This window comes from Microcebus murinus, unplaced genomic scaffold, assembly GCF_040939455.1.
Source record: "Microcebus murinus isolate Inina unplaced genomic scaffold, M.murinus_Inina_mat1.0 scaf050_hap2_Mmur4.0, whole genome shotgun sequence".
In the NCBI taxonomy this organism is placed as follows: Eukaryota; Metazoa; Chordata; class Mammalia; order Primates; family Cheirogaleidae; genus Microcebus; species Microcebus murinus.
This window is the reverse complement of record NW_027438996.1, coordinates 1-12,844: the sequence shown is the minus strand read 5'-3', so window position 1 is coordinate 12,844 and position 12,844 is coordinate 1. Positions and strand designations below refer to the sequence as shown.

The 12,844-nt window shown below is 63.6% G+C and overlaps 3 non-coding genes across 3 annotated transcripts; all 3 read right to left on the bottom strand.

Annotated features, from left to right (window-relative positions):
- Nucleotides 1-2,350: 2,350 nt before the first annotated feature.
- Nucleotides 2,351-2,469, bottom strand: LOC142868995 (5S ribosomal RNA). The gene has a single exon (XR_012917850.1). It is a non-coding gene; the product is annotated as a 5S ribosomal RNA (ribosomal RNA).
- Nucleotides 2,470-5,990: 3,521 nt separating this feature from the next.
- Nucleotides 5,991-6,109, bottom strand: LOC142868983 (5S ribosomal RNA). Its single transcript, XR_012917838.1, has one exon. It is a non-coding gene; the product is annotated as a 5S ribosomal RNA (ribosomal RNA).
- A 3,521-nt stretch (nucleotides 6,110-9,630) lies between these two features.
- Nucleotides 9,631-9,749, bottom strand: LOC142868969 (5S ribosomal RNA). Its single transcript, XR_012917824.1, has one exon. It is a non-coding gene; the product is annotated as a 5S ribosomal RNA (ribosomal RNA).
- Between the last annotated feature and the right edge of the window lie 3,095 nt (nucleotides 9,750-12,844).

Sequence of the window (12,844 nt, the reverse complement as noted above, 5' to 3'; positions counted from 1 at the left end):
TGTTAAGCCAAGGAGAAGCCAGGGAGTTCCCAACGCCCCAGGTGTCCTCAGCCCACGACTGGCTGCTGGGGGAATGCGAAGCCCGGCTCCTTGTCTCAGAGCCCTTGTCTCAGAGCGGGACAACCAGGAGGTGTGACGTACACCCCGGGGTTCCCAGGAGGATCAGGCTGAAGCTGGGACTTGGCCTGAAAGTGTCCCCTCGCATGGCCACCCCCTTCCCCTTCCTGCTCCTCTACTCCTGGTGCCCCTCCATCCAGGGGCCAGACCTTAAAGAGTCACCCGCAAGAGAATCCTGGTCCCAAAGGAGCCTTCTGGGGGACCCGTGCTGAGAGAGGTTGTGGGCATGGCCCGCTGGGGCTCTGCCCGACCCAGGGCTGAGAGATGCAACCTCCCAGCTCTGGGTCCCTGCAGGGGAAGCGTTGGCAAGCACAGGGCCAGTCCTCCAAAGGCCCAGGTGCAGGGAGCCCAGGCCAAGCAGCCTGTGGAAGAAGCCACCCCGGGAACACGACTGCAGGCCACGGCCCTTCCCACCTCCTCCTCCTCCTCCTCCTGCTCCTCCACCCCCCCCCGACCTCCCACCCCCCCACCCCACCCCCCGACATGGCGCAGGGCTCAGAGACACCTCAGACACTTGCTACCCAAAGTGCAAAGGGCATCAGTTGCTCCTCCAAACCCCCCCCCTGCCCAGCAGACCGCGTTGTCCAGCCAGCCCCCGGGCCTCCCTGGGGTGCCCAGCACAAAAGTGCAGACAACCACCGGACCCTCAATCTCAGTTTTCGGATGTTTTTGCCACTCTAAGGACCCGCAGGCCAGCTGGGCCTTCTGGCAGGACAGAGAGCCCCGGAATCCGACGTGGAGAGCTGGGTGTACGTCCCCACGAGGAGGCGGTCCCCACCTCCGCGGCTCTCCCCTTGCGGGGGGGAAAAGCAGCCACGGGGCCTCAGAGAAGACACCAGGCTGGGCGCCCGCCCCACAGTGGGGGCACGTCCCCCGCAGGCCACTTAGCGCCGGCCGCCGGCCGGCGGACGTTTGGGTGGCGCGAGACGCTGCGGCCGCCCTGCTACCGGGTTCCTGGGAGGGCGTCCTGGAACCAGCGTCCACACCAAGCCCTTGGAAGGCCCAGGCGACGGAGGAGCCCCGTCAGGCAGGGGCCGAGGACGGTGACGGCCCGGGCGGGGAGGAGCGTGTCAGGCAGGGGCAGAGGACGGTGACAGGTGACAGGCCGGGCGGGAAGGAGTCAGTCAGGCAGGGGCCGAGGAGGAGACGGGCTGGGTAAGGGTTAGGGTTAGAGTCAGGGCACAAGTCACAATCGCAAAGACCTGGAAGCGACCCGAGTGCCCATCGACCCACGAGTGCGTAAATGAAATGTGGCGCGTGGACACCACGGAGTGCTATTCAGCTAGGAGGAGCAGCGGTGAGAGGGCACCTCTCGTGGTTCTCCTGGCCAGAGCTGGAACCCGTTCCAGTAAGCCAGGTAGCCCAAGAATGGACACACGAGCACCACGTGCTCGCGCTCACCAGCAAATGGGTACGAACCGATGGACACCTAAGTGGACACAGAGGAATCACCTTCATCGGGTGGGTGTCGGGCGGGTGGGGGGAGGGGATGGGCATACACCTCCATTAGGAACGGGGTGGGTGCGCACCGACTGGGGGATGGGCGCACTTGAGGCTCTGACCCGAGGGGGGAGGCTGGGAGAGGGCAACGTACCCGACCTTAACATTGGTACCCCCACAATACGCTGGAACAACATCAGAGGTAAATGAATAAGAACACAGGGGGGAGGGGGGCACGGGCAACACATGTCACCTTAATACTTGGACTCCCATCATCTGCTTGAAAAGAGAGAGAAAAGAAAATGCAATCATAGAGATAAGAGACACTTTTTAAACATAATGAATCCGAAGAGAAAAGTAAAAGGAGGCCTGTGGAGCAGGTCTGGGTGTGACTCCGGATCCCCCAACATCAGGTGCCACCACCAAAGATTCCTACGTGTAGCCCATAGAACCCCAAAAGCAACGGGACGAGTTCTGGTCACATACTCCCTCAAAATGACATCCTGGCCTTCTTCTGGAACTCCCTCCCCTCTCAGACTCTCAAGGTTTCCTCCAGCGTGTCGGTTCCCACAGAGCAGACCTTTGGTCTGAGACCTGACAGTCCAGAAGCCACGCATGCTGCCGCGTGACGGCGGTGTCGCGGCTTGGGACAAGAGGAGGCCCCACGGTGCGGGCTGGGGCGCCAGGCACCGCGGCGGGCGCTGAGGGTGGGGGTGACCCCCACCCCGGGCCGCCGACTCGCTCCCAGAAAGGGGACAGAACAAGAGGCAAAACAAAAAAAAAAAAAAGAAGAAGCCTACGGCACCCGGTATTCCCAGGCGGTCTCCCATCCAAGTACTAACCAGGCCCGACCCTGCTTAGCTTCCGAGACCAGACGAGATCGGGCGCCTTCAGGGTGGTGTGGCCCCTGCCCCGCTCAAGAAGCCGAGCCTCTCTGCGCTTCCCCGCCGCCTCCTCCCCCCGCCCCAGGCCCCGCGCCGGCGCTGACCCGCACCGGGCCGGGCCTGTTGAGTTCACCGGCCGGGTCCGGCGGGCTCCGAGGGACGGGGGTGACAGGCGGGGCGGGGCGGGGCGGGGCGGGGCGGGCAGGGAGCGGCGGGCCGGGGTGGGGGGCTGTCTCTCTATACACACACACACACACACACACACACACACACTCACACTCACACTCACTCACTCACACTCACACAAGATGCGCCTCCACGGCTGGACTCGCCAAGGTGGAGACCTTCCAGCCCCCTTCCTCTCCTCGCCTGGCCCACCCCCAGCTCCTGGCCGGCCGCCGCCGCCGCCGCCGATTGCGCACGCGCGGGTCGCCCGCCCTTTGACCCCAGGCAGGGGCCGCCCTCCCCGACAACCCCTTTCAGCTGGGCCCCCCACCCTGTGGGTGGGCTGCCGCCTATTCCCCCGGGCCCGGGCTGGGGCACAGCGCATGGGGGAGGGGAGCGAGTGTATGGGGCGTCTCTCTCTCTCTCTAGGGATGTGTCCCATGGGTGGGGTGGCGTGGTTTGTGGGGCGCTGAAGAAATCAGTCCCCTCCATCTCCTACCTCTGGAAAACGCCCAAGCCCTTGGAGAACTGCCGGCAACGCGACCGTGGGGGCCGGGACCCTCCTCTGTGTCCTCCTGTGGCCCAGTCCAAGGGGCCTGGGCCTGGCCGGGGCTGCATTGGACCCCGACCACCCTGGCGTGTGGACTCGCTAAAAATCGGCGATTAGATATTGGATTCCAGCTTCATTGAGGTCATTTCACTAATGAGTGCACCGGAAAGAGTTTCCTAATCCATCTGTGAGGGTGGCAACTGAAAGAGAATTTTAAAGCTGACAGAATAGGCGAGGAAAGGCATAGGAGATTTCCACACCCAGTAAGGAAGCCTTTCCCGAAATGGAAGAAAGAAACGAGCAAACAGAAACACCGGTAGCCCGCCAGGATCAGAGTCTGCCCCCGAGAGAAAGTACCCTGACCAGGTTCACCCGTGGGTGGGTGGCGAGCTAGCGGCATTCAGAAGAGCGAGGCCCGCAGTCTGTGCAGAAGACACCTGCACTCGGGTGTGTGTGGCGGCACGATTCACAAGCAGCTCCAGATGTTAAGCCAAGGAGAAGCCAGGGAGTTCCCAACGCCCCAGGTGTCCTCAGCCCACGACTGGCTGCTGGGGGAATGCGAAGCCCGGCTCCTTGTCTCAGAGCCCTTGTCTCAGAGCGGGACAACCAGGAGGTGTGACGTACACCCCGGGGTTCCCAGGAGGATCAGGCTGAAGCTGGGACTTGGCCTGAAAGTGTCCCCTCGCATGGCCACCCCCTTCCCCTTCCTGCTCCTCTACTCCTGGTGCCCCTCCATCCAGGGGCCAGACCTTAAAGAGTCACCCGCAAGAGAATCCTGGTCCCAAAGGAGCCTTCTGGGGGACCCGTGCTGAGAGAGGTTGTGGGCATGGCCCGCTGGGGCTCTGCCCGACCCAGGGCTGAGAGATGCAACCTCCCAGCTCTGGGTCCCTGCAGGGGAAGCGTTGGCAAGCACAGGGCCAGTCCTCCAAAGGCCCAGGTGCAGGGAGCCCAGGCCAAGCAGCCTGTGGAAGAAGCCACCCCGGGAACACGACTGCAGGCCACGGCCCTTCCCACCTCCTCCTCCTCCTCCTCCTGCTCCTCCACCCCCCCCCGACCTCCCACCCCCCCACCCCACCCCCCGACATGGCGCAGGGCTCAGAGACACCTCAGACACTTGCTACCCAAAGTGCAAAGGGCATCAGTTGCTCCTCCAAACTCCCCCCCTGCCCAGCAGACCGCGTTGTCCAGCCAGCCCCCGGGCCTCCCTGGGGTGCCCAGCACAAAAGTGCAGACAACCACCGGACCCTCAATCTCAGTTTTCGGATGTTTTTGCCACTCTAAGGACCCGCAGGCCAGCTGGGCCTTCTGGCAGGACAGAGAGCCCCGGAATCCGACGTGGAGAGCTGGGTGTACGTCCCCACGAGGAGGCGGTCCCCACCTCCGCGGCTCTCCCCTTGCGGGGGGGAAAAGCAGCCACGGGGCCTCAGAGAAGACACCAGGCTGGGCGCCCGCCCCACAGTGGGGGCACGTCCCCCGCAGGCCACTTAGCGCCGGCCGCCGGCCGGCGGACGGTTGGGTGGCGCGAGACGCTGCGGCCGCCCTGCTACCGGGTTCCTGGGAGGGCGTCCTGGAACCAGCGTCCACACCAAGCCCTTGGAAGGCCCAGGCGACGGAGGAGCCCCGTCAGGCAGGGGCCGAGGACGGTGACGGCCCGGGCGGGGAGGAGCGTGTCAGGCAGGGGCAGAGGACGGTGACAGGTGACAGGCCGGGCGGGAAGGAGTCAGTCAGGCAGGGGCCGAGGAGGAGACGGGCTGGGTAAGGGTTAGGGTTAGAGTCAGGGCACAAGTCACAATCGCAAAGACCTGGAAGCGACCCGAGTGCCCATCGACCCACGAGTGCGTAAATGAAATGTGGCGCGTGGACACCACGGAGTGCTATTCAGCTAGGAGGAGCAGCGGTGAGAGGGCACCTCTCGTGGTTCTCCTGGCCAGAGCTGGAACCCGTTCCAGTAAGCCAGGTAGCCCAAGAATGGACACACGAGCACCACGTGCTCGCGCTCACCAGCAAATGGGTACGAACCGATGGACACCTAAGTGGACACAGAGGAATCACCTTCATCGGGTGGGTGTCGGGCGGGTGGGGGGAGGGGATGGGCATACACCTCCATTAGGAACGGGGTGGGTGCGCACCGACTGGGGGATGGGCGCACTTGAGGCTCTGACCCGAGGGGGGAGGCTGGGAGAGGGCAACGTACCCGACCTTAACATTGGTACCCCCACAATACGCTGGAACAACATCAGAGGTAAATGAATAAGAACACAGGGGGGAGGGGGGCACGGGCAACACATGTCACCTTAATACTTGGACTCCCATCATCTGCTTGAAAAGAGAGAGAAAAGAAAATGCAATCATAGAGATAAGAGACACTTTTTAAACATAATGAATCCGAAGAGAAAAGTAAAAGGAGGCCTGTGGAGCAGGTCTGGGTGTGACTCCGGATCCCCCAACATCAGGTGCCACCACCAAAGATTCCTACGTGTAGCCCATAGAACCCCAAAAGCAACGGGACGAGTTCTGGTCACATACTCCCTCAAAATGACATCCTGGCCTTCTTCTGGAACTCCCTCCCCTCTCAGACTCTCAAGGTTTCCTCCAGCGTGTCGGTTCCCACAGAGCAGACCTTTGGTCTGAGACCTGACAGTCCAGAAGCCACGCATGCTGCCGCGTGACGGCGGTGTCGCGGCTTGGGACAAGAGGAGGCCCCACGGTGCGGGCTGGGGCGCCAGGCACCGCGGCGGGCGCTGAGGGTGGGGGTGACCCCCACCCCGGGCCGCCGACTCGCTCCCAGAAAGGGGACAGAACAAGAGGCAAAACAAAACAAAAAAAAAAGAAGAAGCCTACGGCACCCGGTATTCCCAGGCGGTCTCCCATCCAAGTACTAACCAGGCCCGACCCTGCTTAGCTTCCGAGACCAGACGAGATCGGGCGCGTTCAGGGTGGTGTGGCCCCTGCCCCGCTCAAGAAGCCGAGCCTCTCTGCGCTTCCCCGCCGCCTCCTCCCCCCGCCCCAGGCCCCGCGCCGGCGCTGACCCGCACCGGGCCGGGCCTGTTGAGTTCACCGGCCGGGTCCGGCGGGCTCCGAGGGACGGGGGTGACAGGCGGGGCGGGGCGGGGCGGGGCGGGCAGGGAGCGGCGGGCCGGGGTGGGGGGCTGTCTCTCTATACACACACACACACACACACACACACACACACTCACACTCACACTCACTCACTCACACTCACACAAGATGCGCCTCCACGGCTGGACTCGCCAAGGTGGAGACCTTCCAGCCCCCTTCCTCTCCTCGCCTGGCCCACCCCCAGCTCGTGGCCGCCGCCGCCGCCGCCGCCGCCGCCGATTGCGCACGCGCGGGTCGCCCGCCCTTTGACCCCAGGCAGGGGCCGCCATCCCCGACAACCCCTTTCAGCTGCGCCCCCCACCCTGTGGGTGGGCTGCCGCCTATTCCCCCGGGCCCGGGCTGGGGCACAGCGCATGGGGGAGGGGAGCGAGTGTATGGGGCGTCTCTCTCTCTCTCTAGGGATGTGTCCCATGGGTGGGGTGGCGTGGTTTGTGGGGCGCTGAAGAAATCAGTCCCCTCCATCTCCTACCTCTGGAAAACGCCCAAGCCCTTGGAGAACTGCCGGCAACGCGACCGTGGGGGCCGGGACCCTCCTCTGTGTCCTCCTGTGGCCCAGTCCAAGGGGCCTGGGCCTGGCCGGGGCTGCATTGGACCCCGACCACCCTGGCGTGTGGACTCGCTAAAAATCGGCGATTAGATATTGGATTCCAGCTTCATTGAGGTCATTTCACTAATGAGTGCACCGGAAAGAGTTTCCTAATCCATCTGTGAGGGTGGCAACTGAAAGAGAATTTTAAAGCTGACAGAATAGGCGAGGAAAGGCATAGGAGATTTCCACACCCAGTAAGGAAGCCTTTCCCGAAATGGAAGAAAGAAACGAGCAAACAGAAACACCGGTAGCCCGCCAGGATCAGAGTCTGCCCCCGAGAGAAAGTACCCTGACCAGGTTCACCCGTGGGTGGGTGGCGAGCTAGCGGCATTCAGAAGAGCGAGGCCCGCAGTCTGTGCAGAAGACACCTGCACTCGGGTGTGTGTGGCGGCACGATTCACAAGCAGCTCCAGATGTTAAGCCAAGGAGAAGCCAGGGAGTTCCCAACGCCCCAGGTGTCCTCAGCCCACGACTGGCTGCTGGGGGAATGCGAAGCCCGGCTCCTTGTCTCAGAGCCCTTGTCTCAGAGCGGGACAACCAGGAGGTGTGACGTACACCCCGGGGTTCCCAGGAGGATCAGGCTGAAGCTGGGACTTGGCCTGAAAGTGTCCCCTCGCATGGCCACCCCCTTCCCCTTCCTGCTCCTCTACTCCTGGTGCCCCTCCATCCAGGGGCCAGACCTTAAAGAGTCACCCGCAAGAGAATCCTGGTCCCAAAGGAGCCTTCTGGGGGACCCGTGCTGAGAGAGGTTGTGGGCATGGCCCGCTGGGGCTCTGCCCGACCCAGGGCTGAGAGATGCAACCTCCCAGCTCTGGGTCCCTGCAGGGGAAGCGTTGGCAAGCACAGGGCCAGTCCTCCAAAGGCCCAGGTGCAGGGAGCCCAGGCCAAGCAGCCTGTGGAAGAAGCCACCCCGGGAACACGACTGCAGGCCACGGCCCTTCCCACCTCCTCCTCCTCCTCCTCCTGCTCCTCCACACCCCCCCCCGACCTCCCACCCCCCCACCCCACCCCCCGACATGGCGCAGGGCTCAGAGACACCTCAGACACTTGCTACCCAAAGTGCAAAGGGCATCAGTTGCTCCTCCAAACCCCCCCCCGTGCCCAGCAGACCGCGTTGTCCAGCCAGCCCCCGGGCCTCCCTGGGGTGCCCAGCACAAAAGTGCAGACAACCACCGGACCCTCAATCTCAGTTTTCGGATGTTTTTGCCACTCTAAGGACCCGCAGGCCAGCTGGGCCTTCTGGCAGGACAGAGAGCCCCGGAATCCGACGTGGAGAGCTGGGTGTACGTCCCCACGAGGAGGCGGTCCCCACCTCCGCGGCTCTCCCCTTGCGGGGGGGAAAAGCAGCCACGGGGCCTCAGAGAAGACACCAGGCTGGGCGCCCGCCCCACAGTGGGGGCACGTCCCCCGCAGGCCACTTAGCGCCGGCCGCCGGCCGGCGGACGGTTGGGTGGCGCGAGACGCTGCGGCCGCCCTGCTACCGGGTCCCTGGGAGGGCGTCCTGGAACCAGCGTCCACACCAAGCCCTTGGAAGGCCCAGGCGACGGAGGAGCCCCGTCAGGCAGGGGCCGAGGACGGTGACGGCCCGGGCGGGGAGGAGCGTGTCAGGCAGGGGCAGAGGACGGTGACAGGTGACAGGCCGGGCGGGAAGGAGTCAGTCAGGCAGGGGCCGAGGAGGAGACGGGCTGGGTAAGGGTTAGGGTTAGAGTCAGGGCACAAGTCACAATCGCAAAGACCTGGAAGCGACCCGAGTGCCCATCGACCCACGAGTGCGTAAATGAAATGTGGCGCGTGGACACCACGGAGTGCTATTCAGCTAGGAGGAGCAGCGGTGAGAGGGCACCTCTCGTGGTTCTCCTGGCCAGAGCTGGAACCCGTTCCAGTAAGCCAGGTAGCCCAAGAATGGACACACGAGCACCACGTGCTCGCGCTCACCAGCAAATGGGTACGAACCGATGGACACCTAAGTGGACACAGAGGAATCACCTTCATCGGGTGGGTGTCGGGCGGGTGGGGGGAGGGGATGGGCATACACCTCCATTAGGAACGGGGTGGGTGCGCACCGACTGGGGGATGGGCGCACTTGAGGCTCTGACCCGAGGGGGGAGGCTGGGAGAGGGCAACGTACCCGACCTTAACATTGGTACCCCCACAATACGCTGGAACAACATCAGAGGTAAATGAATAAGAACACAGGGGGGAGGGGGGCACGGGCAACACATGTCACCTTAATACTTGGACTCCCATCATCTGCTTGAAAAGAGAGAGAAAAGAAAATGCAATCATAGAGATAAGAGACACTTTTTAAACATAATGAATCCGAAGAGAAAAGTAAAAGGAGGCCTGTGGAGCAGGTCTGGGTGTGACTCCGGATCCCCCAACATCAGGTGCCACCACCAAAGATTCCTACGTGTAGCCCATAGAACCCCAAAAGCAACGGGACGAGTTCTGGTCACATACTCCCTCAAAATGACATCCTGGCCTTCTTCTGGAACTCCCTCCCCTCTCAGACTCTCAAGGTTTCCTCCAGCGTGTCGGTTCCCACAGAGCAGACCTTTGGTCTGAGACCTGACAGTCCAGAAGCCACGCATGCTGCCGCGTGACGGCGGTGTCGCGGCTTGGGACAAGAGGAGGCCCCACGGTGCGGGCTGGGGCGCCAGGCACCGCGGCGGGCGCTGAGGGTGGGGGTGACCCCACCCCGGGCCGCCGACTCGCTCCCAGAAAGGGGACAGAACAAGAGGCAAAACAAAAAAAAAAAAAGAAGAAGCCTACGGCACCCGGTATTCCCAGGCGGTCTCCCATCCAAGTACTAACCAGGCCCGACCCTGCTTAGCTTCCGAGACCAGACGAGATCGGGCGCGTTCAGGGTGGTGTGGCCCTAGACGGCGGAGGGCGCCCCTGCCCCGCTCAAGAAGCCGAGCCTCTCTGCGCTTCCCCGCCGCCTCCTCCCCCCGCCCCAGGCCCCGCGCCGGCGCTGACCCGCACCGGGCCGGGCCTGTTGAGTTCACCGGCCGGGTCCGGCGGGCTCCGAGGGACGGGGGTGACAGGCGGGGCGGGGCGGGGCGGGGCGGGGCGGGCAGGGAGCGGCGGGCCGGGGTGGGGGGCTGTCTCTCTATACACACACACACACACACACACACACACTCACACTCACACTCACTCACTCACACTCACACAAGATGCGCCTCCACGGCTGGACTCGCCAAGGTGGAGACCTTCCAGCCCCCTTCCTCTCCTCGCCTGGCCCACCCCCAGCTCGTGGCCGCCGCCGCCGCCGCCGCCGATTGCGCACGCGCGGGTCGCCCGCCCTTTGACCCCAGGCAGGGGCCGCCATCCCCGACAACCCCTTTCAGCTGCGCCCCCCACCCTGTGGGTGGGCTGCCGCCTATTCCCCCGGGCCCGGGCTGGGGCACAGCGCATGGGGGAGGGGAGCGAGTGTATGGGGCGTCTCTCTCTCTCTCTAGGGATGTGTCCCATGGGTGGGGTGGCGTGGTTTGTGGGGCGCTGAAGAAATCAGTCCCCTCCATCTCCTACCTCTGGAAAACGCCCAAGCCCTTGGAGAACTGCCGGCAACGCGACCGTGGGGGCCGGGACCCTCCTCTGTGTCCTCCTGTGGCCCAGTCCAAGGGGCCTGGGCCTGGCCGGGGCTGCATTGGACCCCGACCACCCTGGCGTGTGGACTCGCTAAAAATCGGCGATTAGATATTGGATTCCAGCTTCATTGAGGTCATTTCACTAATGAGTGCACCGGAAAGAGTTTCCTAATCCATCTGTGAGGGTGGCAACTGAAAGAGAATTTTAAAGCTGACAGAATAGGCGAGGAAAGGCATAGGAGATTTCCACACCCAGTAAGGAAGCCTTTCCCGAAATGGAAGAAAGAAACGAGCAAACAGAAACACCGGTAGCCCGCCAGGATCAGAGTCTGCCCCCGAGAGAAAGTACCCTGACCAGGTTCACCCGTGGGTGGGTGGCGAGCTAGCGGCATTCAGAAGAGCGAGGCCCGCAGTCTGTGCAGAAGACACCTGCACTCGGGTGTGTGTGGCGGCACGATTCACAAGCAGCTCCAGATGTTAAGCCAAGGAGAAGCCAGGGAGTTCCCAACGCCCCAGGTGTCCTCAGCCCACGACTGGCTGCTGGGGGAATGCGAAGCCCGGCTCCTTGTCTCAGAGCCCTTGTCTCAGAGCGGGACAACCAGGAGGTGTGACGTACACCCCGGGGTTCCCAGGAGGATCAGGCTGAAGCTGGGACTTGGCCTGAAAGTGTCCCCTCGCATGGCCACCCCCTTCCCCTTCCTGCTCCTCTACTCCTGGTGCCCCTCCATCCAGGGGCCAGACCTTAAAGAGTCACCCGCAAGAGAATCCTGGTCCCAAAGGAGCCTTCTGGGGGACCCGTGCTGAGAGAGGTTGTGGGCATGGCCCGCTGGGGCTCTGCCCGACCCAGGGCTGAGAGATGCAACCTCCCAGCTCTGGGTCCCTGCAGGGGAAGCGTTGGCAAGCACAGGGCCAGTCCTCCAAAGGCCCAGGTGCAGGGAGCCCAGGCCAAGCAGCCTGTGGAAGAAGCCACCCCGGGAACACGACTGCAGGCCACGGCCCTTCCCACCTCCTCCTCCTCCTCCTCCTGCTCCTCCACCCCCCCCCGACCTCCCACCCCCCCACCCCACCCCCCGACATGGCGCAGGGCTCAGAGACACCTCAGACACTTGCTACCCAAAGTGCAAAGGGCATCAGTTGCTCCTCCAAACCCCCCCCCTGCCCAGCAGACCGCGTTGTCCAGCCAGCCCCCGGGCCTCCCTGGGGTGCCCAGCACAAAAGTGCAGACAACCACCGGACCCTCAATCTCAGTTTTCGGATGTTTTTGCCACTCTAAGGACCCGCAGGCCAGCTGGGCCTTCTGGCAGGACAGAGAGCCCCGGAATCCGACGTGGAGAGCTGGGTGTACGTCCCCACGAGGAGGCGGTCCCCACCTCCGCGGCTCTCCCCTTGCGGGGGGGAAAAGCAGCCACGGGGCCTCAGAGAAGACACCAGGCTGGGCGCCCGCCCCACAGTGGGGGCACGTCCCCCGCAGGCCACTTAGCGCCGGCCGCCGGCCGGCGGACGGTTGGGTGGCGCGAGACGCTGCGGCCGCCCTGCTACCGGGTTCCTGGGAGGGCGTCCTGGAACCAGCGTCCACACCAAGCCCTTGGAAGGCCCAGGCGACGGAGGAGCCCCGTCAGGCAGGGGCCGAGGACGGTGACGGCCCGGGCGGGGAGGAGCGTGTCAGGCAGGGGCAGAGGACGGTGACAGGTGACAGGCCGGGCGGGAAGGAGTCAGTCAGGCAGGGGCCGAGGAGGAGACGGGCTGGGTAAGGGTTAGGGTTAGAGTCAGGGCACAAGTCACAATCGCAAAGACCTGGAAGCGACCCGAGTGCCCATCGACCCACGAGTGCGTAAATGAAATGTGGCGCGTGGACACCACGGAGTGCTATTCAGCTAGGAGGAGCAGCGGTGAGAGGGCACCTCTCGTGGTTCTCCTGGCCAGAGCTGGAACCCGTTCCAGTAAGCCAGGTAGCCCAAGAATGGACACACGAGCACCACGTGCTCGCGCTCACCAGCAAATGGGTACGAACCGATGGACACCTAAGTGGACACAGAGGAATCACCTTCATCGGGTGGGTGTCGGGCGGGTGGGGGGAGGGGATGGGCATACACCTCCATTAGGAACGGGGTGGGTGCGCACCGACTGGGGGATGGGCGCACTTGAGGCTCTGACCCGAGGGGAGAGGCTGGGAGAGGGCAACGTACCCGACCTTAACATTGGTACCCCCACAATACGCTGGAACAACATCAGAGGTAAATGAATAAGAACACAGGGGGGAGGGGGGCACGGGCAACACATGTCACCTTAATACTTGGACTCCCATCATCTGCTTGAAAAGAGAGAGAAAAGAAAATGCAATCATAGAGATAAGAGACACTTTTTAAACATAATGAATCCGAAGAGA